We start from the raw sequence: 25,638 nt of genomic DNA, 5'->3' as shown, positions 1-25,638 counted from the left end.
GTGACATTCTCCACAAGGGCGAGGATGGGGCCTCACCTAAGAGGCTGCCTCTGTCCTGATGATGGGAAGGTACGGCAGGTTGGGGCCACCTCAGCCCGGCTGTAATCCCCTAACACACAGGGTGAGGACAGAGCACCCCACACCCACTATGGAACGTCCAGGGATGGGCCCTGAGCCTTTAGAAAGCAGCGGGTGGGGAGCCGGGTGAAGAAAAACAAAATTCTCTGGTAGAAAGCCTGTTTGGGCATTAAACCCAGGCGCACTTTGTGCTGCTAACTCCTGCAGAGCTCCACCTTTTTCGGCCAAGACCCAAGGAGCCACAGGCAAGAGAGGAAGAGCCACAGGGCGCCCCCTAACCTGGAGCTCTGAGCACCATTTCTGTGAGACACTCGATTTCTGTACATGGTTTTACTTGGAAACAGGGAGAAATAGGAAAGGAGAACGGAGCTAACAAAAATAGAAAGTTTAAAGAGAAAACAATATGTAAATATATGGCGTGTTTAACAAGTGGAGAAAAGGTTGAAAATAATTTGGGGTAAAATTGCGGATCAGCCGAGAGGAAAGGAGTTTGAGTTAGAAGCTACAGACCTTGCTGTTCCTCCCTCCGGGCCTCTCCCTCAGAGGCACCAGGTAGATGTGCTGTGTGACTTTGGAAGCTCACCTCCTCTGCATGCCTCAGCCTTCTCTGGATAAGGAGGGAATCGAACTAGCTGATCTCTCTGAGGCCCTTTCTGTTTTAATCTTCTGTCTCCAAGGGGGAGAGTCAGGAGCAGGCTGATGGAGAGGGCAGACCCCATGCAGCCACGAGAGGGGGTTCGGCTACCTTGCTTAGGACGGATAGAAAGTTTCCGTGCACACGGACAACGTCACCACTTGTTGAACCTTGAAACATCCCACTCCTTTATCATTGGTAAGTAGTTGCTCCCCAAGGGTCCCAGGTGCTCCCCCCACCACCAACTGGGGCCTCCTTAGACCTCCGAGGATTCAGCAATAAGAAGGTAACACGTGGTAGTGTGTGTGTGTGTGTGTGTGTGTGTGTGTGTGTCTGGGTAGGGGTGAGCAAGCAGGATGATGCTCCAGCTGCGTTTTTACCTGGTGTTGGCTTAGTTCCTGGCCCTCCACTGCAACCCAGGGAGACAACCTGAGAGAGAAAACCCTTGGTGGGAGGGCGAGGCGAGGAAAGAAGGGAAGAAAGAAGTGAGGATGAGAAGAAGGAAGGGAGAAAGTAAGAGAAAGAAGGAGGGAAGAAGGAACTATAGGTCATCCCAGAGAAAAAAAAGTCTGAAGGTCTTGAGTTTTTCTTTTGGCAGGAAGTATGCCATGGCCTGGTTTTGTTAACTAACTCAGTGCAGGTCTGCTCTGCGCACCTCGGCAGAACCCCGCCTCCTTCCTGGCCTTGTCCGGGGTTTCTGCAGTGAGGCGCTGGCAGAGCAGCGGGGGATGGCTGGGCCTCTTGTGAAGTGTCTTCTCCTGCGGTGAATTACGTAAAGGTGGTGCGTAGTCCTGCAACTGGCTCGCACCTCTCCAGAGACTAGTCCTTCCGGTGAGTGCTGAGTAACCTACAAGAGGCCCTGGTGTCCTGGTTAATCTCCCAGAACTGATGCCCTTGACTGTCTTGGCTCAGAGAGAACTGAACCCTGCCCTCTTCATGGCGCTGCAGTAGATGCCCGGTCTGTTCTAGGGCCATCTCCAGCGAAGGACAAGTTAGGATGGTGTCAGGTATCAGAGGGAAGGCTTTGGAGACAGCATAGCCCTGGTTCAAACCTCGGTGACCAACCTCCCTGACCTCTCCAGCACTGTCCTGGTGTTAGCACTGGAAGCTCTCCTCCCCCACCCCTCCAGTCCTCTGCTTCCAGGGGCTGGACACCCTCTCCTGGTTCAGTCACTTCATAGACAGTAAGTTAACCTCTCTGAACCTTAATTTCCTCACCTGCAAAATGAAAATAATGATAACCTCTCAGGATATTTGAGGAATGGGGGTGATATCTATCCGAAGACTGTTCGGGAAGAAAAGAGAGGATCAGGTGACAAAAATAATGTCTTTCTGCCTCTGTTCCAAAAAGGAGTAACTATCTCCTGTCCCCAATATATTCTGACTTTTCCAAGTGCAGGTATGAGGACAGCACTTGAGGATTCTGGGACAGGCTTCAGAAAGCCTAACAGGCCCGGCGCACACAGAGGGTAGAGTCAGGACTCGGCCTATGATGATCTGATTAAAGGTAAACGGCAGAAGCAGCTGCCTGCTTGCCCAAAGTCACTTTCAGCAGCTGCTCTTTAAGAGTCACAAATAAGGGATTATGGAGCCTTTTATGTTCAGCATCTTTGCGCCCCCTCAGCCATTGTCTGCAGAGATGCTTAACTAATAGCCATGTTCTGAATGACTATTTGCCAGTCACTACTGTTTCAGGGCTGAAAAAGGAAAAGAAGTCAATGTTTTCAAAGGACACCCCGGCAAAGCGTTTGCAGTGCAGGGGTGGATTTCACAGGCATCTTAATCCCTGGCAGTACAGACCCGGGGCTGTCGTGGAGACCAGAATCAGCAAGCAAGAACTCCCATAACAGAAAGGGAGGGGAGTTACTTATTCAAATGCCCTGATGGGAGAAGGCCTTAATCAAAGATGCCACAGAAAACAAGCTGCAGGCTGAGAGGGAGTATTTGGAACATGAAGGTGTCAAAGGGATGCAGGCTTCTTGTGAATGGAATGAAGTGACTGGGGGAAATGATCCTTCCTGATTGAGCAGAGGTACATCAGCGCTAACAGGAGGGGACTCTTAGCAGGAGGACGCCAAGAGCTGGGGATTAGTCAAAGTGCAAATACCTTCACCATTCTGGCCTTCTCACCCTCATCCCAAATAAAGTAAGAATCATTAGAATCAGAGCCAGATTCTGATTAAAAACAGAAGTCTTTAAAAGTTGGAAAATTCAACACACGAGGCTGTGGTACCAGTGATAGCTAATTAGTTCACGTCCAAGGCAAAATTGCTGCACAGTTTTGCATAATTAGGGCACCTTTAGGAATAGAAAGCAGAAAGGACTGTGCAGTCGGGAACTCACTGATTTACATAAACATTAGTGTGACCAGTGGTTTCCAATCCTATAGCGGCTCCTTCACATTTACATTCTAAATTAACCCTGGGGCACGATGCCAAGGAGAGCAATACTGCCGGGTTTCGGCGGCTCACAAAGCTGCCCGCGCACTCTGGGGAAAGTTGCATGGTAAATGTTTCTAGGTTACCAGATCATCTTTTCTCCTGTGCTTCCCACCCTTTGTAAAAAAAAAAAAATTAAATTCTGGAACAGTTCAGTGAAAAGTCAAGAAATCTGATTATCAGAGTAATGCATTAAGGCATGCCCATTAGCCATTGCTGCATAATAAATCACCCCAAAGCTTCGTGACTTACATCAACCACAGTCGTTTTATTGTCTCTCCCCATTTCTGTGGACAGGAACTTAGGAAGCCTTGGTGGGGAGATTCTGGTCTGGACTGCTTAAAGTGGGAGCTAGGACAGCAGAGGGGCTAGAGCAGTGGCAGTCATGCTGGGTGTCTCTCTCCATGCAGTTGTCCAGAAGAGCTGGTTTGAGCTTCCTCACAACATGGCAGTCACAGGATAGTTAGGTGCTTTGGTACAAGCATTTCAGCCCTCACGGCAGCAGCCACATCAACTCTTACGACATGGCCTCAGGAGCCATGGAACATCACTTCTGCCACATTCTGTCGGTTACAAATGAGTCTCAAGCCCACCTCAGTTCAAGGGGAATTAGTCTTACTTCTTCATGGGGAAATGATGAGGTTCTAGAAGAGCAGTGTAGGATGGAAGACACTCACCGCCTTTGGAAAGTACGGTATACCATCAGATACAAATAACTGATAATCACGACCTTTAAGGGAAACTTTTGTATCTTAAGAAATTAATACATTAAACTAAATAAATCCCTAAATTAGTGGTATAAATACTGAAGAACCTCTGTTAACTACCTTTAATCTCTTTTTTTCTATGTTCCCTCTGATTCTTCAGGGTACAATGTTCTGTGTTAGTTTGTTTGCCATTACAAAGGGCTACAAACTGAGTGGCTTAAACAACAGAAATGGATAGTCTCACAGTTCCGGAGGTTAGAAATCTGAGATTTAGGTGTCAGCAGAGTTGATTCTTTCTGAGGGCTGTGAGAGAACTGTCCCCTGCCTCTCCCCTGGACTGTGGTGGTTTGCTGGCAACCTTTGCTGTTCCTTGTCTTAGAGAAGCATCACCCATCTCTGCCTTCACCTTCACCTTCACCTTCACCTTCACCCTCACCTTTGCATAGCCTTCTGCCCGAGTGCCTGTGTCTGTGTCAGACTTCCTTTCTATACGAACACCAGTCACATTGGATTAGGGCGCTTTCCCTTCTCCAGTATGACATCATTTTAACTAATTATATCTACAATGACCTTTTTTCCAAATAAGGTCACATTCCGAGGTACTGAGGGTTAGGAGTGCAAGATGGGAATCTTGAGGGGACACAATTCCACCCATAACATGTCTCCTGTTTTCTGAAGGAACCATATTACTTATGATATGGTTTCTGAGAGTATCGATGGGGGAACAGGTTCCAATCACAGCTAAAATTTTAAAAATTTATGTTTTTCTCCTTTCCATGGTCTTTGCCATTCTCTCTGCCCTACTAAACACCTTTGAAATTTAAGCACATATTTTCCTTCAGGCTAGTAATGCCATCAGAGTAGTTTAAGATTAAATGTCCTTCTTATTAAAATGTAATTATAAAATGTTGGTTATGGAGTCTCATTCCCTCCCAAATTTTTATAGTCCTAATGCCCCTTGTTATATAACTTCAAGTGGCATAGGATTCTCCAAGACTTTATCCTCCTTGCAACCTGGGCTCACCCATCCAGCAACTGAGTTCATTAGGGAGGCTCCAAGAGCAATGTATTGACTCTGAGGGTTGACGATTGTTCTCTCCCCAAAGGAAGTTTAAAGTGAAAAGAAAAAAAAAGAAAGAAAGAAAAAGGAAGGACAGGCACATCCTGCTGCCTCATTCAGGAAGCCACAAGTCTTTGGCTTTCGTGCCCTAGCACTTACTTTGCACTTGATATTATCAAAATGCTGTCTGATCGTTAAAGCACCAAGGTGACCTGTGCAAGGTGACAGAACAAGCAAGAGCCAGCTCAGGAGTCAGCGTCTCATGAACAGAATCCTCGTCCTGTGCAAGCCATGTCCCTTTCTCCTCTTTCCAGAGGCCAAATGTCTACTCTTCCCATTGCTCTGCAAAGGGGGGAGCAGGACAGGCAGGAGTCAGTGGATGCCCCGCAAGCGAGGATGATGGGGTAGCAGCTACCCACTGGGCGCAGGCTTGTGATTAGTGTTTGTAAAACACTCCCTGGAGAGTCCCAGGAATCTTAAGGAGAACCTTTGGATTCTGAAGCCCTGAGTCAGCAGCTGGGTATCCCAGTACAATCTCTTTTGTACCCACTGGATGGTGATATCTGGGACATTCAGGTCTCATGACCAACAGTGGAAAAGGTGTGGAAGGTGTTCCTTCTAGTTCTAGGAAATGAATCTCCTTAGGATCTATTAGAAAGAAGGCCCTGAAATTTGGTGTAGTCTTAAGCCAATAAACAATCATTGCAAACTGTAAGGACTTTTCTTAATTCTAAGAAGGTGCTTATAGGAGAATCCTGACATCTTATGTGGCTGCCTCCCCAGGAACATTGGGAGACTAATAAATAATGTCCTCTGTTGTTTGCAAAGTTCTATTTTTTTCTCTAGTGAAAAAAGATTGTATGTAATTTGCCGGTCTTATACTTGAGTGAGGGGAAATCAATGGCATGCAAATTATTTTATTTACTATATTTAAGGGGCCATCCTGAATAGCATTTTACTCTTAAGAAGGTCATTGAAGCAAAAAGCAAATTCAAATCACATTCTCCTCTCCTGAGATACTACACATACCTTTTCCCCTGATCTTATCTTTAGTTACTTACTTTAAAGCTGTGGTTGGCTTTTTAATCAGTGTAAGTGTAGCTAGTAAGGTATGTTTCAGTTTGATTATATAATACTCATATGGCCTAGCACCTGAGCAAGAATACAAGATGAAGCTTCCTTTTTCATTCAAAATGCCACCTTGGTCCTGTACACCTAAACTCTAAGTGCAGGTATCTAAGCATTTAGATCTGTTTTCATAATCAGTTTTAAGACACTCATTCTATTTCTCATTTCATCTTGGCTTCTAGAAATCTCAGAGCCAATTTTAGTGCTCAGTTTTACTTTAGGTTTTCAGGTATGAAAATATTGACATCCACAATGTTTACTCTTTACACATATCATATGATTTCATTTATAACGAATTATTTTTACTACGAGTTACCTCAATCTTTTTTATGAAAGATAATTTAAGCATGGTGTTAATAATAAATAAGTACATTTTATTTATTTATGAAAAACAATGTAATATTCAACACTGAGAATGTCTTTAAAAATTATAGTTTGTTTTGGTCTTGGCCGGTTGGCTCAGCGGTAGAACGTTGGCCTGGCGTGCGGGGGACCCGGGTTCGATTCCCGGCCAGGGCACATAGGAGGAGCGCCCATTTGCTTCTCCACCCCCCCCTCCTTCCTCTCTCTCTCTTCCCCTCCTGCAGCCAAGGCTCCACTGGAGCAAAGATGGCCTGGGCGCTGGGGATGGCTCCTTGGCCTCTGCCCCAGGCGCTAGAGTGGCTCTGGTCACGGTAGAGTGACGCCCCGGAGGGGCAGAGCGTCGCCCCTGGTGGGCGTGCCGGGTGGATCCCGGTCAGGCGCATGCGGGAGTCTGTCTGACTGTCCCTCCCCGTTTCCAGCTTCAGAAAAATACAAAAAAAAAATTATAGTTTGTTTTGTGCACGGGTTTATTAGAGAACACTGGTAAGAAATAACTTGTTCTGATATTTTTCTGTGACATACCCATACTGCCGTTCCGGAAGTGAATGTATTGAAATCTTTCTGTGTGAATTGTTCAAAGCCACAGCCGTGAGCCTCCTGAGGACCTGTCACAGTCTCTTAACTCCACCCCTCACCTGGGACCACTCTCATGCGCCTTGTCCACCATCCAGCAAACAAAGGAGCCTTAAAGCTCCAAGCCATGACCAGTAGCCTTTCTCTCAGGTTGGGGATCTAGCCATGCTGGTTATCTACTTTATTATCTCCCTTGGAGAGAATATTTTTGCTACTCTTATTCCTTTGAGTGCAAACAATAACTTGGATTATTAATATAAAAGGGTAGTGGTGAAGAATGGAGATTCTGAAGCTAGACTCTGTGGTTCAAGCCCTGGTTCAGCCTCACATGGTCCCTGTGACCTTAGTGAGTTTGGTGTCTTCCCTGTGCCTCCTTTCTTCATCTGCGAGTCGGAGGTAATGGCGGTATGTCCCTCACAGGACTGTGTCAAGGAATGAATGAGTGAAATTAGGTTAAGCAGAGCAGTGCATGTGGCAAGCTCAATGTTAGCCATTATTACTGAGCATCTACTATGTACCAGGCACAGTACTAAATGCCATGTGTTTGTAGAAATTCCCCAGATACCCTATCAGGTGATATTATCACCCTATTTTAAAGAGAACTGAATTTCAGAGAAAGTAAGAAACATGCCCAAAGTTATTGTGCTGGTGACAGACAGGGTAGATTTAAATTCTTCTCTCTCTGACTCCAAGTCCATGCTTCCCCCTCCATCCAGAGTCTCCTCTCGTGGAAACAAGAGTTTGCAGCAAAGAAGAAAGGGAAGATGGCCAGCTGGTCCAAGTACCTTTGGTGAGCGGTGAGTATGTGAGGATGCTTATCGGATACAGAGAACGGGCAGAGGATGGAGAGTCAGAGATGGACTATAACAATGTTCTCCAGTCACCAGGCTTTGGCAGTCATCCCTGGCCCCTCCCGTTCCCTCGCTCCTGGGTCTAGTCACCAAGAACTTCAGTTCTGCTATGATGATGCCTCTCGCATCCCTCCCATTCCATTCATGCCTTAGGCGAACACTTCATTTTGAGTTCTCATTACCTCATGTCTAGAGCATTTCAAAAGCCTCGTAACCTGTCTCTCAGCCTCCGTGCCGCTAGGTCACCCTCCCATAACCACCACATATTCCTAAAGAAACTACTTTCATCGCGTGACTTCACTGTTCAAAACCACCTAATGTCTCCCGAATACAGTGCGGTTTTTTAGAATGACAGTCAGATTCCTTCTTTATCTCACTCCAGTCTTCACTGGCACACTGCTCTCTCAGGATGCCTCTGTGAGAATCCTAGGATTTATTCAGGGTTGGTTCCTTGTATTCCTTGACCATGCTATTTCCTCTCCCGCCTCCAAGCTTTGTGCCTTATGCCCTGGCACACCTACCTCCAGTCTTCAAAATCCCCTATGTCCATTTTCATCCAACTTGGTCACCCTCCCTGCTGTGACACCCTCCTGCCTCACTTCCAGGGAAAAACTTCTCCCTTATCTGAATTATACCATTCATTTGACATGTAACCCCCACTGCCTTACATTATCAATTCACTTTTTTGGGTGTGCATACGCTCTGCTTCCCAGTTACACTGTGACTATTCTACAGCCAAAGGAGTGAAGGAGACAGATGAGGGGAGGACTCTGACCTGAGATGTGGTGGGATAGCCTGGTGGTTAAGCTTTGGGGCTCAGGAATCAGACAGGCTGGGTTGGAATCACAGCTCCACACTAATTAACTAGCTAGACAGTGTTCACCAAGACGCCTCATTTCTCAGTGTCCTCATCTGTAAAATGGGGATAAAATTATCATCCCTACTTCATAGGGCTGTTGTGAGGATTCAATGAGTTAATATGTAGAGAGCCCAGAGACTGTAACATAAATAAAGCTCAATTAACATTAGTTATTATTACCTTCATTATCAAATAAGAATTTATGATGTCTAGACACCACATAAATTACCTTATTTAATGTGTATGACAACCCTATGAAGTAATAGGATGCCCTCGCTATGGAGCCCTCTGACCAACCCTGAACTGCTAGGTAAGGACTTTTGCATGGAAGAGCAATACAGTATACCCGTCACATTTAAGCCACGTTTAATTCTAACAGGCACGATTCCTGTCATTTTGATGCTGGAAATAGTAGCACGTCTCTCTAGTGGCCACTAGAAACTTCATTTCTAGTATTTTACACAAATTCTATTAATAGGAATGACCCAATATAAATCTTTGCACATTGGTAAGCTCTCTCTTTAGAGTGAGAAGGATATGAGACTGAAGAACAGAAAAGAGAGAGAGAAATAGATGTAGATTCTTTTAAATAAGTGGGGAAGGAGCAGGACAGGACTGAGCCTGGGGACTCTAGGTTGTCACCATCCATAAATCCCTGGGGATGCTGGGCAGATAGTTTTGCTGTTGGCACAGTCCCTTCAGAGAGTCATACCTGGCCTCAGAAGGGGATGTTCTGAGCTGTGTAGAGTTTCTTTTCAAGATCTTATTTATTGATTTTATGGGGGTGCAGGGGGATGAGAAGCAGTTGCTTCGCTCTAGCTGTTCATTGGGTGTTTGTCATAGATGCCTGGATGGGCAAGCCCAGAGTTTTGAACCAGTGACGGCAGCATTCCAGGTCGGTGCTCTACCCACTGCCGACCACAGGTCAGACATGAGCTGCGCAGACTTTCTCAGATCAGAAACATGTCCGGAGCTGAGTATGGTGGGGTTTTTTGGTCATGATTTAGCAATTTGCATTCAATCATAACCTTGATCTGTCCTTTGTGCATTTAGAGATAAAGAAAAGTAAAAATAGAAACACTAAGTAGGTGGTAAAGCAGTGGTTCCACACCTTGTTGTCCCATCCCCTTCTTGCTGGAGGAGCGTGTCCATTCCATAGGGCTGTGAATCCGAGCTACTCAGAGCCTCAGACTCCCTCGCAACTAAGGCAGTGACACGAGGCCCAATTTAATCCAACTCACCTGTAAAGTCTGCTGAAGGTCTGATGGGAAATTCCTTCTCCGCTGAGTTTAGTTGTGTTGACAATGTGGTACCGGAGCTGCTGTAGTCCTCTTTTTAGTAGGAAGGAGACACGGCCGCCACACTGAGGAAGGCAAAGCCAAGAGAGGGACAAACTCTGGACTCTGATGACATCACTGATCCAGTTCAGTTGCACTGAATCCAACTTACTGCCATGTAAAATAATATCCTTATTTGTTTAATTAATTTTGGTTAGATATTCTGTTATTGTAACCAAGAGTATCCTTGATGCTGTGGCCTAAGGTTTTTATTTTTCCCAAAAGCATTTTAACATTCTAAGTTGTCGTGTTATATCTTTCTAGGCCACCCCTGTCAACACAAATAATCCTCACCCTGGCTAGCATATTATTTTCCTATTTTTTAATTGGAGACAAGCTAAGGAAATTATTTCCCTATTTTCGAATTGGAGACAGGCTAGGGAAATATGCTATGTCCACTTAATGAAGGATTATGCAGCTGGGTAATCTGAATTTGAAACCTGGCTTTACCCGTTTCAAATTGGGACCTTGGGCAAATTACTTAATTCCTCTGTACCTCAGTTTTCTTATCCATTAAATGAGGGAAATCACCACCCTGCCTCATAGGATTGCACCAAGGATCAAATGAGCTAATACAAATGAAACACTTAGAACAGTGCCCGGCCTGCAGCGAGTCATTAATCAGTTCACATCAGCTTTTCTTCCATCCTCTCCAGCAGGGACCGACCCTTCTGCATGTTTCCAAATATTTTTGCTGCCACACTTTCCACCCATTTTCCTTGGCCAAGCACTTCGGGGAAGAGCCGAAATGTGGGGCAAGCATGGCCAGCTCAGTTCTCTTCTTAGCATGCATACCACAAGCTCATCAGAAAAGAAGTTCAGCTAACAGAAAGTAACAAACATTTTATCTGAAAGCACCATTATAGCAGCCAAAAATCCCTAGACTCCCCAAATCCCATGCTCTGGGTGTTCCTCACCGCATGCACTGAGATAGAGGTGACAAGAACTCCTCAGGGTTGGTTATCAATCGCACAGGTCCCTGGGATGTGCCCTTAGCACTGAGTGTGTCGCTCAAACATCTGTAACCCTAGTGTACAGAAACGGGAAAACCCCACAGCTGCTCTTCCAGCATCGTCACTTCTTACTTTGCTGCTGCCATTTCTCCCCTTTAGCATTTTGTTGGCCGAGAATCTCTTCTTGCCTTCTCTTCTTGGGAGACTCCTTTTCCCACCAGTGATGATTATACATCCCTGTCTGGTCACCACCCCCAGGGACTGTCTCAGCTCCTTCCATCTGCATTATGTTTGTCAATCTAGGTAGCTTTCAGCCAATATTTTTGTGTAGCCTATCTTTAGAGCCCTTGGGAGCTCCATCTATCTTATCTGTAGAGCCTTTGGCAGCTCTCAGAATACTTTGGCCTAAGTTATTTAATCTTCACAAAAATCTTGTATTGCGTGTTTTTCTTCCAAATCAGACTGCTTAGGGCTTTTCCCCTTTCTTGTAGAGATCAAAAGCAGAGGGACAAAAATACTTCACTTTCTTTATAGATCTGAGGCAATAAAGACCTTATCTAATTTAACCTCAGCAGTGAGTAGGCATTTCAGGTGGAGGCGAGATCAAAGCCCCTGCAGAAATTACCCAAAGTCAACCTGAAACTTGACGATTTGCCTTCTAAAGGAAATACAAACACTGGATACTCCTCTGGGGAGAATAACATGGTTCTGACTTCTGACTGGTGGTCCAATGTAGAATAGAAGGACAGGAAGGAAGAGAGCTCTGGAAACGAGCTGGCTTAACAAAGTACTTCCTTTTATAAAACCGTTTGCCATTTTTATGTGTGAACCTCCAGAAGTAATATATCTGTCAAGAAGGACTTCTCATGATTAACTGGGCCCAAACTCATAACCAGAAGCTCACTGCCATTGCTGACAGACCTCTCGTGCACACTGCATTTTAAGGAAAAATCAAACTGAGCTTTCAACCTCCTGCACTGTAGCCCTGCCTTAGGAGTTGACCTTTGAAAGGGAGCTGCTGGTATTGTCTTACAACCAACGTACTAAGACCTACCCTGTCCAATTAGAACTGTGCAGCTGTATCCTCATTTGTATCTATACTGAGGAATCCAAGTGGCTCCAAACAACTAGTCAGAATGCAGGAAAACAACCAATCAGGACTATGCAATTTAGATCAATCAGAGCTGTGTGATCTGGGCTTCTGATTTGCACAAAAATTGACCAATCAGGAACTGGGGTGGGAACTTTCTCTATAAAAGCAGCCTCTCCCTTGTCTAGGTGGAATGTAGTTTTAGTTTTTACCAGAGGATGAGTTTCCCAAGTTTGCAAATGGTTCACCTGAAGAAAGTTTCTCCTCTTGCAGCATCTCAGATTGGGAACTTTTATTGACATGTGAGACCACAGAAGCATAATACTGCTCACAAAAATTAGAGGATATTTTATAGCTTCATACTTATTTTAAAATATCCCCTAATTCTTCTCACAAAAATTAGAGGACATCTCATCACTTCTTATTTATTTTTGAAATACCCCCTAATTTTTGTAAGCTGTATATTTGGTCCCTTTAGATTAAAGATGCTCTATTGATTTTTTTTTTTTTTTTTTATCCAAGAGCTACCCTAACACATATTAGAAATCACTAACTAGGCTAGAAACTGAAGAGCCCATCCTGTCTCCGTTAGGGGTGGAGGTTTGAGTTTCTCTATGTGAAGTTGCTGTGCAGTTGAGCTTAGCCTGAGTAGACTGCAGCTTTGTGGAGGTCCGGTTGCTGCATTCTGCAAGGTACAAGGACATGGAGGTCTCCACACTTCGGCTGGTACCACGCAGCTCAGCCGCCTCAGCATCTGTCTGAGATGCCAGACTTGTGGAAAAGTTCCTTTCGTTCTCTGATTTTTATTCAGTGCCAAGTTGGGAGGCCTGAACAGGGGTCAGGGGCCCAACCATTGTGTTACTCAGAACAGTGCAAGTGACAAATGCTCTTCTTTACTTTTTTATTTATTTTTTTTCCTGCCTTCCAGGAAGATTTAAACAAAAAACACAAAAGCACCATCTCACTTTCTACTTTTAAGCACACCCTGTTCCTTCACAAGGGAAAAAGTTCACAGAGCAGCATTTATTCACAGTCTTTGTTCAGCTGTCCTCGCTTGGTTTGGGCTCAGGGTTCAGCTAAGGGGTTCCCGCAGAGTGCGGACCAACAGGGAACAAGGGTCTGCAGTAGAGAAGAGTATGAAGTTTTGCTCTTCCAGAATGCGATGGGAAACCACAATACTTCTGGAGGAACGGCATGGAGCACAGGGTGACTCTTCTCCCTATTGACCCCTTGGCTTGGAGTCTGCCCACCCCAGGCCTGGCCAGGAGAAGCCACCCACTCCTGCCTGCCATGTCCTCCTTCTGAAACGGGCTTCCTTGGGGGGGAAATGGGGCACCTTCACTCACTGTCCCTGGATGGGCTCTCTTGGATGGCTTTCATGGTACAGTGATTCCTGCCTTAGGGGTAGACGAGTGAACTGTCCTTCTAGCTGCACAAGGTGAACAATCTGGAATCATCCTGACTTCTCTCTTTCTCACATCCCACTTCCAGGCCACCAGCATATCCGGTTGACTCTGCTTTCAAAATGTTGTCAGTATCTATATCAGTCAGTGTTTATCACAATCTAAATTGCAAGATTTATTCAGTATACCTATACTGGCTTCAACAAGAGAAACACACGAGTAGGGTATACAATAGTTAGGAAGAGATTTCCCCCGAGGAATCAGTTTATATGACTGTGGAGGCTGGTTAGGCCAGTCTGAGAGCCACAGGGCAGCCCTGAATGGCAGGCAGAAACTCAGCGCGAGCTGAAGCTGCTCTCAACGCTCAGATTTACTTCGTGAGAAAACCCATCACTCTGCTCATAAGGCCTTGCAACCGATTGACTCGGGCCCACCATGAATCAAGAGAATTTCCTTCACTTAGTCACTCATTAGAAGCTGTAATCACACCAACAAAATTTCTTCATATTAGTAACACCCAGCATAGTGTTTAACTGAATAACTGGGGACTGGAGCCTAACCAGGCTGACCCATAAAATGAACCATCAATTTATCTAATCTCATCTCCCTCCTCCCCAGACCCTCCCCTGGTCCAAGCCAGCCTCCTTCTTCCCTATCGGCTTAGCCTCTGAGCAGTTTCCTTGTTCCTTCTCTTGTCTTCCCTCCCTCTTCTTTACCCCTTCCCCCACATATTGTCAACAGAGCAGCTAGAGTGACCCCTGCTCCACTGCTCAAAGCCCTTGTAGTGAACAGAAAACTGGTTTCCCAAAGAGGTCCACGTCTTAATCCCCAGAACCTGTGAATTGTTACCTTACATAGCCAAATGAACTTGGCAGATCTGCCGGGGTATGGACTTCGAGATGGGAGACGATCCTGGATTATCTAAGTGAAAGTAATCGAAGCATGTGAATCCTTAGAAGTGAAGAGGAAGGCAGAAGAGTGGGTCAGAGAAATGTGCTGTGAGGACTTGACCCTCCACTGCTGGCTTTGGAAATGGAGATAGGGGCCACAGGCCAACAGCAAGGAAGAGGGGCGTTCAGTCCTCCAACTCTACGGACCTGAGTTCTGCTAACAAACCTGTGAGCAAGGAAACAGACTCCCCCTAGCTTCCAGTAAGGACTGAGCCAGTGGTGGGATTCAAATCATTTCATAGCTGGCTCTAAGTCCTAATGACCGTTTTAAGTATAAAAAAAGATATACCAAAAGGTAGTTTATTATTTCACGCATTTAATACTTAAATAAGAACAATAAAAGAGGTACACAGAACTAGATTGCTATAAGAGTTTAAAACTATTAATGAAAAAAGATTAAATAATACCTAACAAAAAGAATAAAATTATTATTTAAGATATTCCCATATTGCTTCTTGATTGGCATCCTTACTTGCATTTTTTTTTCACCTATGGACGGAATGAACATTACTATGGGTGCTTAGAATACACTGTTGCACAGATGAACATTAAACAAGAGTAAGGAAGGTAAACTTGTGATTTCCACACTGGGCAGCTTCTCAGGCACCCACCTGAGAGAGAACCCTGATTACAAGTGCCATTTGAACAACCGGTTCGCTGAACTCAACAAAAAATTAGGTGTCTGCTCTGCCGAACCAGTGCAAACCGGCTGAATCCCACCACTGAATGTAGCCCTCCCGACAGGGCTAAAATGTTTATGCTTTGTACTATGTGTTTAAACCACTAACTGTGTGGTCATTTGTTATGGCAGCAACAGAGAATGAATGAAGACAGCCTCCAGCAGCTTTCCGTTCCACTCAGAATAAAACAAGCTCCTCACAGTGGCCACTTCCCTGTCACGCTGATGCCATCTCCTACTACTCTCTCCTACTCGCCCCTTCACTCTCTACATGGAAAGCTCCTGAAGCATTAGCCCTGAGATACCAAAAAACTCAGTAACCAGGAGAAATAACATTTCAATGTAATATCAAAATTGAAGCACACAAAAAAAGTCTATGGTATACAAAATATAAAAATTTGGAAGAAAGATCAGATCCAACCGTGCGTCTGCACCACCCACCTCCCCTAACCCAGCCCTGACCCTTGGCGGTCTCCGACTTCCCAGCATGCTCTCTGCCAGGAGCTCTGTTTCCTTCGCTTTTGCCCGGGATGTCTGCAAGGCTTCCTGCCTCACCCGCTTCAGTCTTTGCGCAAATATCACCTTCACAACGAGCCTTCCCTGACACCTTATTTAAAATTATAGTGCCCCTCACCAGCACTGACCCCCTCCCCGCCAGCTTGCTTTATCTTTCCCCAAAGTGCATCTAACCTTCTATTTTATTTATTTACCATAAAGGAGGTAAACCTTCTCCTCTACCTCCTTAGGGTTTCTGCCTGAAACTGTCTTAACAAATTAAAAGGAGGAAAGCATACACATTTTATTTCAATGAATATTTACAAGTACATAGACGTCCTCAGAGGAAAATGGAGACCCCAAGAAATTGTCTAGGCCTAAGTGCTTATACACTAGGTTGAACAAAGAATGGCAATGAAGACAAAGTAGCTAAAATAGATGGGGGGTGGGGGGTGGGAGGAAGATAAGGATTATTTTAACAGGATCTGTTTGTACAGATTTCTCGCAGCCTCCACTCCTCATCTCTGGCGATGAGAGTGTTGTCTCTTCTGACACAGGGAGGGCGTCTTTCATGTGGGACTTTCGTCTCCTGTTTCTAGAAAGAAGAGGGGAGGTCAGGGTGCCCGTCCTGTGTCTGTTGTTTCCAGGCAACTTTAGTTCACAATGACCGATGTGGCAAAGCAGCATACTTTGGAGTGATATGTTCTGGACCCGTCACTACTTGCTCTTAACTGCTATTTCACTAAGACGTAAAAGTTTGTGGCATGTAGTGATGTTCCATAAGTATGTATGGTGGGAAGAAAGGAAGGCGAAGGAAGAGAGGAAGGGTAGAAAGTGTCAGTGGGGGAAGAGGATGAGTAGGTGCATACAAAGAAGAATTTCTCAATGGTTGAGGTCCCTGGAGAACTGTAGTGAATTTCAGTCTGTCTGTTTAAGGAAAAATGAATTTATAAGCAGGGTTACTTTTTCCTCTCCCAAAGGGAAAAAAAGCCAAGAAGAGCCAGTGTGTTCTATTAATTAGCAGATTTGCATTAGCTGTTTACTTTCTTTTTTAGGATATTGGCTAAGTTCTGTTTCCACTGAAATTCTGCAAAATGTTTGAACCATCATGATACAGTTTGCCTGAAATCCTTTGAGATAGAATCTGTGCAACCCCGTGTTCAATAATGCCTAGAAGTTTTATTCTCCTCTAGTTCCCCTCAACAATCACCAATTCAATTTTGATGATCTTCTCCCTCTAATTTTTTAATTAGTGGATTCTAATAAGGCTATGTCAAAAATCAGTGATAACTTACATCAAGATAAATTGATTTTTCTGCCACAGTAACAAAAAATATATTTATATATACAGTAGATGTATTTCAAGGTTGATTGGGATGGAAAATAGACCCAAGTTTTACCACCACCCATTGACTGTCCAGCGCCCAGGCAACTAGGGGCTGGCTGAACTACAGGAGCCAGGCTTGAAGCAGAGTGAAGTGCAGATGGTGGCACACGCTAAACTATGGGGATTGCTGGCCGAGGTGCCAATGTGGACGTGTGTGGGGCAATTAAGTAGAGAAACTAGGTGAGGAAAGAGAAAAAAAGAGAGAGAGCAAGAGGTACAAAGGGAAGCAAAGAGGAGGGAGAGGAAGGGGAGAGACAGACAGAGAGAGAGAGAGAGAGAGAGAGAGAGAGAAAGACTGGCTGAGAGACAAGCCTGAGACTGTAACCTCCGTTCCCGAAGCAATTCCAGTTCCTGTCCTTGATTCCTGATTTTTTGCTTCCTAAGCATAACCTCCTGTGGGCTCTCCCCATGGCCTTACTTCAGCCAGTGTGAGGGGCTCTCTGTTCCTTGTACTGAGAAGAGCTGACTGGACTGCCTATTCCTGGGGATGCTCACTGAAAAAGCAAAGGGTTTTAGCGCAGACTTGGAAAGCACAGCCCGAGTTGTACAGTGTTTCCCGCTGGAATTTAACTAAGAGTGGGCTTTGATGTTTTAGTGCAAGAAAGAAAAATAGTGTCAATGAAAGGTAGTTTCTTAGATTGGATACTGGAACAGAAAAATGATATTGGTGGTAAAACTTGTAAAATCCTAGTGAAGTCTGGAGTTTGGATAATGATAATAACATTAATTTCTTAATTTTGACAATGTATCATAGTTATAAAAGATGGTAACATTAGGGCAAACTGAGTGAGGAGCATACAGAACTCTCTGTACTATCCTCATAACTTCTCTGTAGATCTAAACTTGTTCCAAAATAAAAAGTATATTTTAAAAATATATTTCGATTCCCAGATAGAGAAAGAAGTAAGATGATGGAATAGAAACGGCAACTACAATAGAAATCAACCCCAGGGTCAAATCTGGAGAACCTTGGATGGGGGTGGGTGCTTTTGGGAACAACAGCTATGGTTGGGCATTGGGCTGTGTCAGGGCTGGGGTGGGCGGAGATCTTGGGCAAGGAAGCCCTTTACAATTTACAGGGTGGCACTCGGTTAACTCAGGGGAGAGTCATCAGCTGTCAACCCTTCCGGGAGCTGAAGCGATGCGTGTTCAGTCCCAAAGAGGGAGGTGGGCAGCCTGGCAGTGTCTACCAACCTTAGCCCACTGGCCTGTGAGCTTCTTTGAGCCTCTGGCCCTTCTAACTCTCTTCTCCCCTCTCAGACCCCAGAATCTTTATTTTTGAATGGTAGCCTGGCTTTTTTACATTCTTCTTAGTTCTTTGTGTTTGCCCTAAGGCCTGGGATTTTGAAATTCCAAAGCCAAAAATGAACCTCCTTTGTTATCCACATTCTGCTGTGTCATCTTTCCCCAACACAGCAAAACAAAATGCCTAGCTGCCTGAATGTGGGATTGGAAAGGGTAACAGGAAACACCAGGACGAAAGTTCAATGTATTACCTGCCACATTTGGAAAACAATACACAATGTGTATCTAATGTTTACATAATGTTCTGCTGATTCTCCTCACCTGGTGAGGACACAGAGATGGGAGACGAAATCTCAGAAGGGCACCAGAGCACGCCTTGCTAATAGAGACATTTCAGATTCTCTGGGGGCTGAAGTGAAACAAAATTGGTTAGATCTTTGTATTTAGCCAAAGGCAGCATGAATTTATTTATAAATCTGAGGACACTGTAAAAGAGTTAGATCTTTTCAGCAGCCAGAAGAGATGGAATCCAGAGAACAGAATGATTCTTGACAGGAGGAGGGAAGTTCTTCCACTTGAAGTGGAGGGGAAGGGTAGTGTAATAGCAGGTGTGCAGGTGGTATGACCGGACATTCAGGAGGCTCCGTGAAGTGGCATCTTTTTCTGAAGAATTGGAGGCAAGGTCATCCGTGAGAGTGAAGGAGGGAATTCCCTTATGGAGTGAATTTTGAGAAGAGAACTTTGAAATAGCCTCATGAAGACCAAGAGAAAACCCTTCCCAGGGACCTGTGGAAGGCTCGCGGCAGCATCGGAGCCCACAGAGGCAAGCACTGCTCACTGAGGTTGGGGGTTTTCTCCAGAGCACTCAACCTCACAGGTGTGGACTCAGACAAGGAAGAGTGAAGATTGATTGATTGATTTTTTTTACTTTTAATTAAAATATAACACACACACACATAGAAGAGTGCATACATCATGTATAGCTTGATGAATTCACACAGTAAGAGAACCTGTGTACCCAGCAGCCTAGGACTCATATTAGTTTCCTAGGGCTGTTGTAGCAAATTACTACAAGTTGGGTGGCTTAAAAGAAGAAATTTATTCTCTCACAATTTGGAGACTAGAAGTCTGAAATCAAAGTGTCAGTTCTAGGAGAGAATCCTTCCTTGCCTCTTCCTGGCTTCTAGTGGTTCCCAGCAATCACTGAGTCTCCTTGGCTTGTAGACGCATCCCTTTTGTTTCTGTCTCTGTCTTTACACGGTCTGCGTTCCCTCTGTGTATGTCTGTGTCTCTCTGTCTCTGTCTTCACATAGTCTTCTTATTAGGACACCAGTCATCAGAAGTGCTTAGAGATTTTATTCTCCTCTAGTTCCCCTTCAACAACTACAAATTCAATTTTGATGATCTTCTTCCTCCAGTTCTTTTTATGAGTGGATTCTAATAATGCTATTGTCAAAAACCAGTGATATTTGATATAAGTACAACCCTCATCCAGTGTGATTACATCTTATAACTAATTGCATGTGTAAAGATCCTATTTCCAAATAAGGAACTTTCTGAGGTTCAGGGTGGACATGAATTTTAGACGAACATTTTCCAACTTAGTATATCATCTTTGTGTCTCTTTCTAGCCAAGCTTGTTTGTTTGTTTTATTTTATTTTTTTTATTTTTTTGCCACAGAGTATAATGGAAGGGAAATGGAGCAAGGATGTTGAAAATATGAGTAAAGAATTGTTGAGATGCTGAAACATGAAGTCTCTATTAGGTTGGAAAGGAAGTGAAGACAAGATGAACAGGTAGGGACAGATAGTAGGAAGCAGAGGGGTCAAGGATTCAAGGTTTTGGTAAGGATGAAGAAACAGCTCTACAGAGACAACTGAAGGAGACAGGTGAATGGATAAGAGATGGCACTGAAAGGAAGGCCATTTGCATCTTCTGTTTCCTCTCTAGATGGTTCCACCGAACTATCTGTTTATTCCAGAATTATTAATATACTGTTTTAATCACTGTAACTTTGAAATAGTTTTGTCCTTTCAAATGCCTAGTCCCTTCAGCATTCTAGAACTTTCTTTGATATTCTAAAATGTTTACTCTTCCAAATTAAATCTTAGGTGATGTCAAGTTACAAACAAATTCTTATTGGGTTGCTGATTGGAATTGCATTAAATTTAAAAAGCCACTTTTACTCTAGTTAATATTCCTATCTAGGAACAAATTTTGTCTTACCACTTATGCAAGTCCTTCACAACTATCAAAGTTTTATAGGTTTGTGTGTGTGTGTGTGCGCATATGTGTGTGTGTTGAAAATACTTTATAATGAAACAGAAGATTTTAGTCTCTCATGTAGCCCATGAGAGCTTGAGCAAAGACAGAAAGGTGGGAAAGAGCTTGGAGTAGAAATCGGGGAAAAAGCTGGTCTCACTTGAACAAAAGTATCTTTTAAGAAGCACAGGAAGAGACAAGATGACCCTAAATCTAGGAGGAAGGTGACTAGAAGATCTCAGGGGAGTAATTGTGCTTTTCTATCACATTCTCAAAAGAGATAGTTTTCAAATGACAAGTAGTTAATATTTTAAGGCTATAAGAAAATATGTTCAAGCAGTGTGCAGTGGATAGAGTATCAGCCTGAGACACTGAGGACCCAAGTTTGAAACCCCAAGGTCGCTGGCTTGAACAAGGGGTCACTTGCTCTGCTGGAGTCCCCCGGTCAAGGCATTTATGAGAAAGCAATCAATGAACAACTAAAGTGCCACAACTATGAGTCAATGCTTCTCATCTCTCTCCCTTCCTGTCTGTCTGTCCCTATCTGTTCCTCTCTCTTTCTCTCTCTCTAAAAAAGAAAAGAAATCAAATATATTCAAAATAACAGTATAAAGACAAGGATGTAAACATGAAGTGAAATGAAGTACCGAGACGTGCTGCAGCATCGCTGAACTGTGAAAATACTGCGCCAAGTGAAAGAGCCAGACAGCAAGGCCACATCTTGTACAATTCCATTTACATGAAATGCCCAGAATAGGGAACCCCATAGAGAGGAAGCAGTGGTTCCCAAGGATTGTGGGAAGAGAAGAATGGACAGTGATTTCTTAATGAGTATAAGGCTTCCTTTTTGGGGATGACGAAAATGTTCTGGGATTAGACAGCGGCGATGGTTGCAAAACATTGTGAACGTGCTAAATGGCACTGAACTATAAGCTTTAAAATGGTTACAATGGTGAGTTTTGAGTTATGTATATTTTACTTCTGATATGCACATGCACTTGCTCACACAAGACTCGCTATGAAAAAGGCCAGGAAAAGCAGGCACAGGTTCTCTTTTATGACACAACTGCTCTCCCACTCCATCACCATGGGCAGGACACAGGCGTAGCCCAACCCCCCCAACCCCACCTCCCCCGGTCAAGCTTTTTCCCCTGGTCCTTGACCGGCTGCACCCCTGCAGAAAAACTCATGTGTCCAGTCTGCAGGTGTAGACCAGATGGCCTCTAAGGTGCCTTAGAGATTCCAAATCTGAGGTTCCCTGATCTTGTGACTCACTTGTGGAACACTCCTCCCCCTCTCTTTTCCATAGACTCTCCTACTTAGAGCTATCCCAGGATGACAGACAGAGGAAGGAGCAAGAAATCTGGAGTCAACTGGATCTACATTCAAATGTCTACTTTTTCAATGTACTTGCTGTGTGACCTTGAGTTCATGGTGTCATCAAGGCTCCCTGAGCTTCCTGCTTCCTTGGCTCTAAAGAGGGAGATTATAGGTAACACCTGGCCAGGGCACTGCAGAGATTAGCAATGGTGAGTGGGACTGGCACTGAACAATAGTTTACTCATTTTCATTGCTGCGAAACATTCTATGAGGTGGACTATTATCCATTCTACTATTGACGGACATTTGAATTGTTTCCAAGTTTAGACTATTAAGAATAAAGCTGGCATGAACATGCCTGGTAGACATAAGCACTCATTTGTCTTGGATATATATCCAAGAATGGAATTACCGGGTCAAAGGATATGTAAATATTTAGCTTTAATAGGTACTGCCAAACAGTTTTTACTCCCACCAGCAGTGTATGAGAGTTTCAGTGGCTAAATAGTTTTATGCCACATTGGGTTTTTTTTCAGTCCTTCAAATTACCTACTCCTCTTGATTTGTCAAATACCTTTCTACAAAGAGATATAGTTATGTGCTTGTAGACTGCAAAACTCCCAGCCATTGGAAACTTTCCATAGACCAACAGTTAAAAGGTGAACTTAAATGCTTAGTCCTGTAGCTAAGGGCAACAGGAATTCAGAAATGGAAGAGATCAGTGTGAACATGGAGAGGTAGGAACCTTTGGAGAGGCTGAAATGTGTAGGGCTTTGACCTGTCGGTGGGATTTGAATGAAGAACAGGAACAAAGAAGGCCTCCTATCAGAGTGCACAGCTTGAGCCAAGACAGAAAGGTGGGAAAGAGCTTGGAGTCGGAATCAGAGAAAAAGCTAATCTCACTTGAACAAAAGTATCTTTTGAGAGGCACAGGAATTGTGGTTGGATCAATAAGGAGGTACCAGGCTTGAGTAGGGGGTTTTGAAGTTAAAAAGTGGGCGATGAGAGTCAGCCAGCCTCTTATTCAGTCTCAGTTTCCTTCTGTTTCTCACAGTGAGGAGCCTCTCACCATAATAAATGTGATAATCGTTTTCCTTTCAACAGGGCCCCTGGCTGCAAGCCAACTATGTACTTCATTTGGTTCTCAGCTGAAGAAATAGGTCTGTTCCTATGCTGGAGAGAAAACCAGATGTTCTGGATTGAAAAATTGTATATCAACATACTATATTTTAGAAGCATTAAAAGGGATTCTCAAGGGGCTAATTTTGACTATCTATGACATATACCTTATGGACTGACTTTACTAAATTAGGAGGTTTGTGTATCTGTATTGAGTGATAAACATCAGCTACCGGCCCTGAGAATGGAAGGGAATAGCTCCACTTCTCCTGCTCTCCTTCTCGCACTCCCCATAGCTGGGCCCCTTTGTCTCCCTACCTGCAGGCTCAGTCCTGCACTGATCAGTTGATTCATTTGTCCATTCCTTTAGCCATTCATTCATCAAACTTTCACTGGATCCTCGGTGAAGACCAGGTACTGGAATTGAAAACAAAAACACAGGGTTCTGCCTTCAAAGAGCTCACAGGCAGGCAGGTCACACTGACATAAAACAATTGAATGCAAATAAGGTAAGAAAAAGCTTCAATAAAGTAATGCAGAAGACAGTAGAGGAGGACATCAATTCTACCTTTGGGAAGTCAAAGAAATGTTTGAAGTTGAGTCTTTTTAACACGAGAGAGAGAGAGAGACAGACAGACAGACAGGAAGGGGAAAAGATGAGAAACATCAAGTTTTGTTGTGGCGCTATAGTTGTTCAATGATTACTTTCTTAAACCAGAGGGCTCCAGCTGAGCCAGTGACCTCTTGCTTAAGCCAATGACCTTGGGTTCAAGCCAGTGACCTTGGGTTTCAAGCCAGCAACCTTTGGGTTCAAGCCAGTGACCATGGGGTCCTGTCTGTGATCCCACGCTCTAACCAGCGACCCTGTGCTCAAGCTTGTGAGCCCATGCTCAACCCAGATGAGCTCGTGTTCAACCCAGTGACCCTGAGACTTTGAACTTGGGTGCTCAGCATCCCAGGATGACGCTCTCTCCACTGCGCCAGGCTGAAGCTGAGTCTTAAAGGGTGAATTGGCATTCATCTGGCTAATAATATTGGGAGGAGGGCCTTCCAAGGAAAAGAGAGCAATCCATAGCATGGTAGGAAGACTGAAAATTATGTGACTAGAACATAGAGTTTGTGTCCAAAAGTAACTGGAAATAAGACTGAGAAGTCACCAAAGTCAGATCATGAAGGGCTGCAAACACCAACCTAATGAATAATGACTACTTTGTGGACAATGGGGAGCCATTATTTGAGTCAGAACTATACAGTCCAGCAATTAGAAAAATCACACTGGCACCAGTATGAAGGATGAAGTTGAGAGAGTTAGCATCAAGACAGAAAAATCAACATAAAGATTATTGCATCAGACATACTTAAAAATATATATACAAGCTTAAAATAAGCCCATAACAAAGGTGATGGAGAATAGGAAGTGAATATTTGGAAAGTAAACTCTATAAGACAGAGAGATTGGAAGAGAAAGCAGGGAGGTCAGGAGAAAAGGATTTGGATGAGTCTGACATTGTGTCTGGGTGGATAATGGCACTGTTATTTAAGAGAGGAAATGCTGGGGAAAAAGAAGATTTAGGCAGGACAAGAGAGAGGAGAGGTAGAGAAAATTAGTTTAATTTTGGTCATTTTGAGCTTGACATGTCTGTGGGTATATAAGTAGCATGCACTGTTGAATGTACAGTCTGGCACTCAGAGTTCTGAACTCGAGAGGTAGATTTAAGATCACCAGTGCTGTGAAAAATAACATAAGCTGAGCCACTGAAAGACAGAGTCATAGCTGCCATACCAGAGGGACCACCTTGCACGTCTTACTCCTCAAACCTTTGAAATGTCTAATCTGGGTAAAATAACCTTTGGACTGGGCAAAAGCCATACTCTCGTCCAAACAACTGTTTGCAAAGCTAACGGGAAAGCAGACATTCTGAGTACCAGACTAAAAGTTAGACATTCTTTTTTTTTAATTTTTAAAATGTTTACTGATTTTTTTATTTTTTAAGGGAGAGAGTGAGAAAGAAACAAGAAGAACATCAATGTCTTCCTGTATATGCTCTGACTGGGGATTGAACCAGCAACCTCTGCATTTCTGGATGACACTCCAACTAACAGAGCATCCAGCCAGGGCTAAAGACATTCTTTAGAATTAGCATCACCATGCACAGCTAAAGAATAACTTAGCTTATCTGCACCTATAGAAATTCCTTCCTTGACTTATTAACCCCAATAGAAACTCCTTCCTTCTACTCATGTAATTATCACCCTTCTCTTTCTCATAAAAACTATTGCCTTCACCCCCTTCTTGGAACATTATTTGGGTTTCTGCCTGAATCAGTGTTTCTCAAATAGCTACTTTTTTTGGATCTCAAATAATTGCTTGTTTCCTCTCACTTCAGCCTTTTGTTTTTAGGTTAACTGTATACAGCTAAAATCTATAGCCTGAAATCATTCAGAGGGACAAGCACAATGCTATGGAGAACAACAGACTTTAGGGGTATATGAACAAAAGTCACCCCCATGAAGGAGACAGAGTTAAAGAAGATGGGAAGAACACCAGAAGTTACAGACTGTGTGAGGGCCATTTCTTCTGGTTCCCGGCGTATTCATACCACACAAAAGTGTCCAGCTCATAGTTGTATGAACGAATAAATAAACAATTGGAGTGGTGTCATAGAGATAAGGAGGCATTTCCAGGAGAGTACACACTCAGATGCT

General features: G+C 44.0%; 1 long non-coding RNA gene across 2 annotated transcripts; it reads left to right on the top strand.

The window, feature by feature from the left end:
* Positions 1 to 252: 252 nt before the first annotated feature.
* Positions 253 to 25,303, top strand: LOC136338408 (uncharacterized). Of its 2 annotated transcripts, none has more exons than XR_010731959.1 (4): positions 253 to 380; positions 756 to 910; positions 7,698 to 7,778; positions 24,927 to 25,303. It is a non-coding gene; the product is annotated as an uncharacterized lncRNA (long non-coding RNA). The 2 variants fall into 2 exon arrangements; XR_010731960.1 differs by lacking the exon at positions 24,927 to 25,303 and adding an exon at positions 13,563 to 14,682.
* Positions 25,304 to 25,638: the final 335 nt, after the last annotated feature.

Source organism: Saccopteryx bilineata, chromosome 5 (genome assembly GCF_036850765.1).
Source record: "Saccopteryx bilineata isolate mSacBil1 chromosome 5, mSacBil1_pri_phased_curated, whole genome shotgun sequence".
In the NCBI taxonomy this organism is placed as follows: Eukaryota; Metazoa; Chordata; class Mammalia; order Chiroptera; family Emballonuridae; genus Saccopteryx; species Saccopteryx bilineata.
The sequence above is the reverse complement of the archived record's forward strand: the minus strand, read 5'-3'. Positions and strand labels throughout refer to the sequence as shown.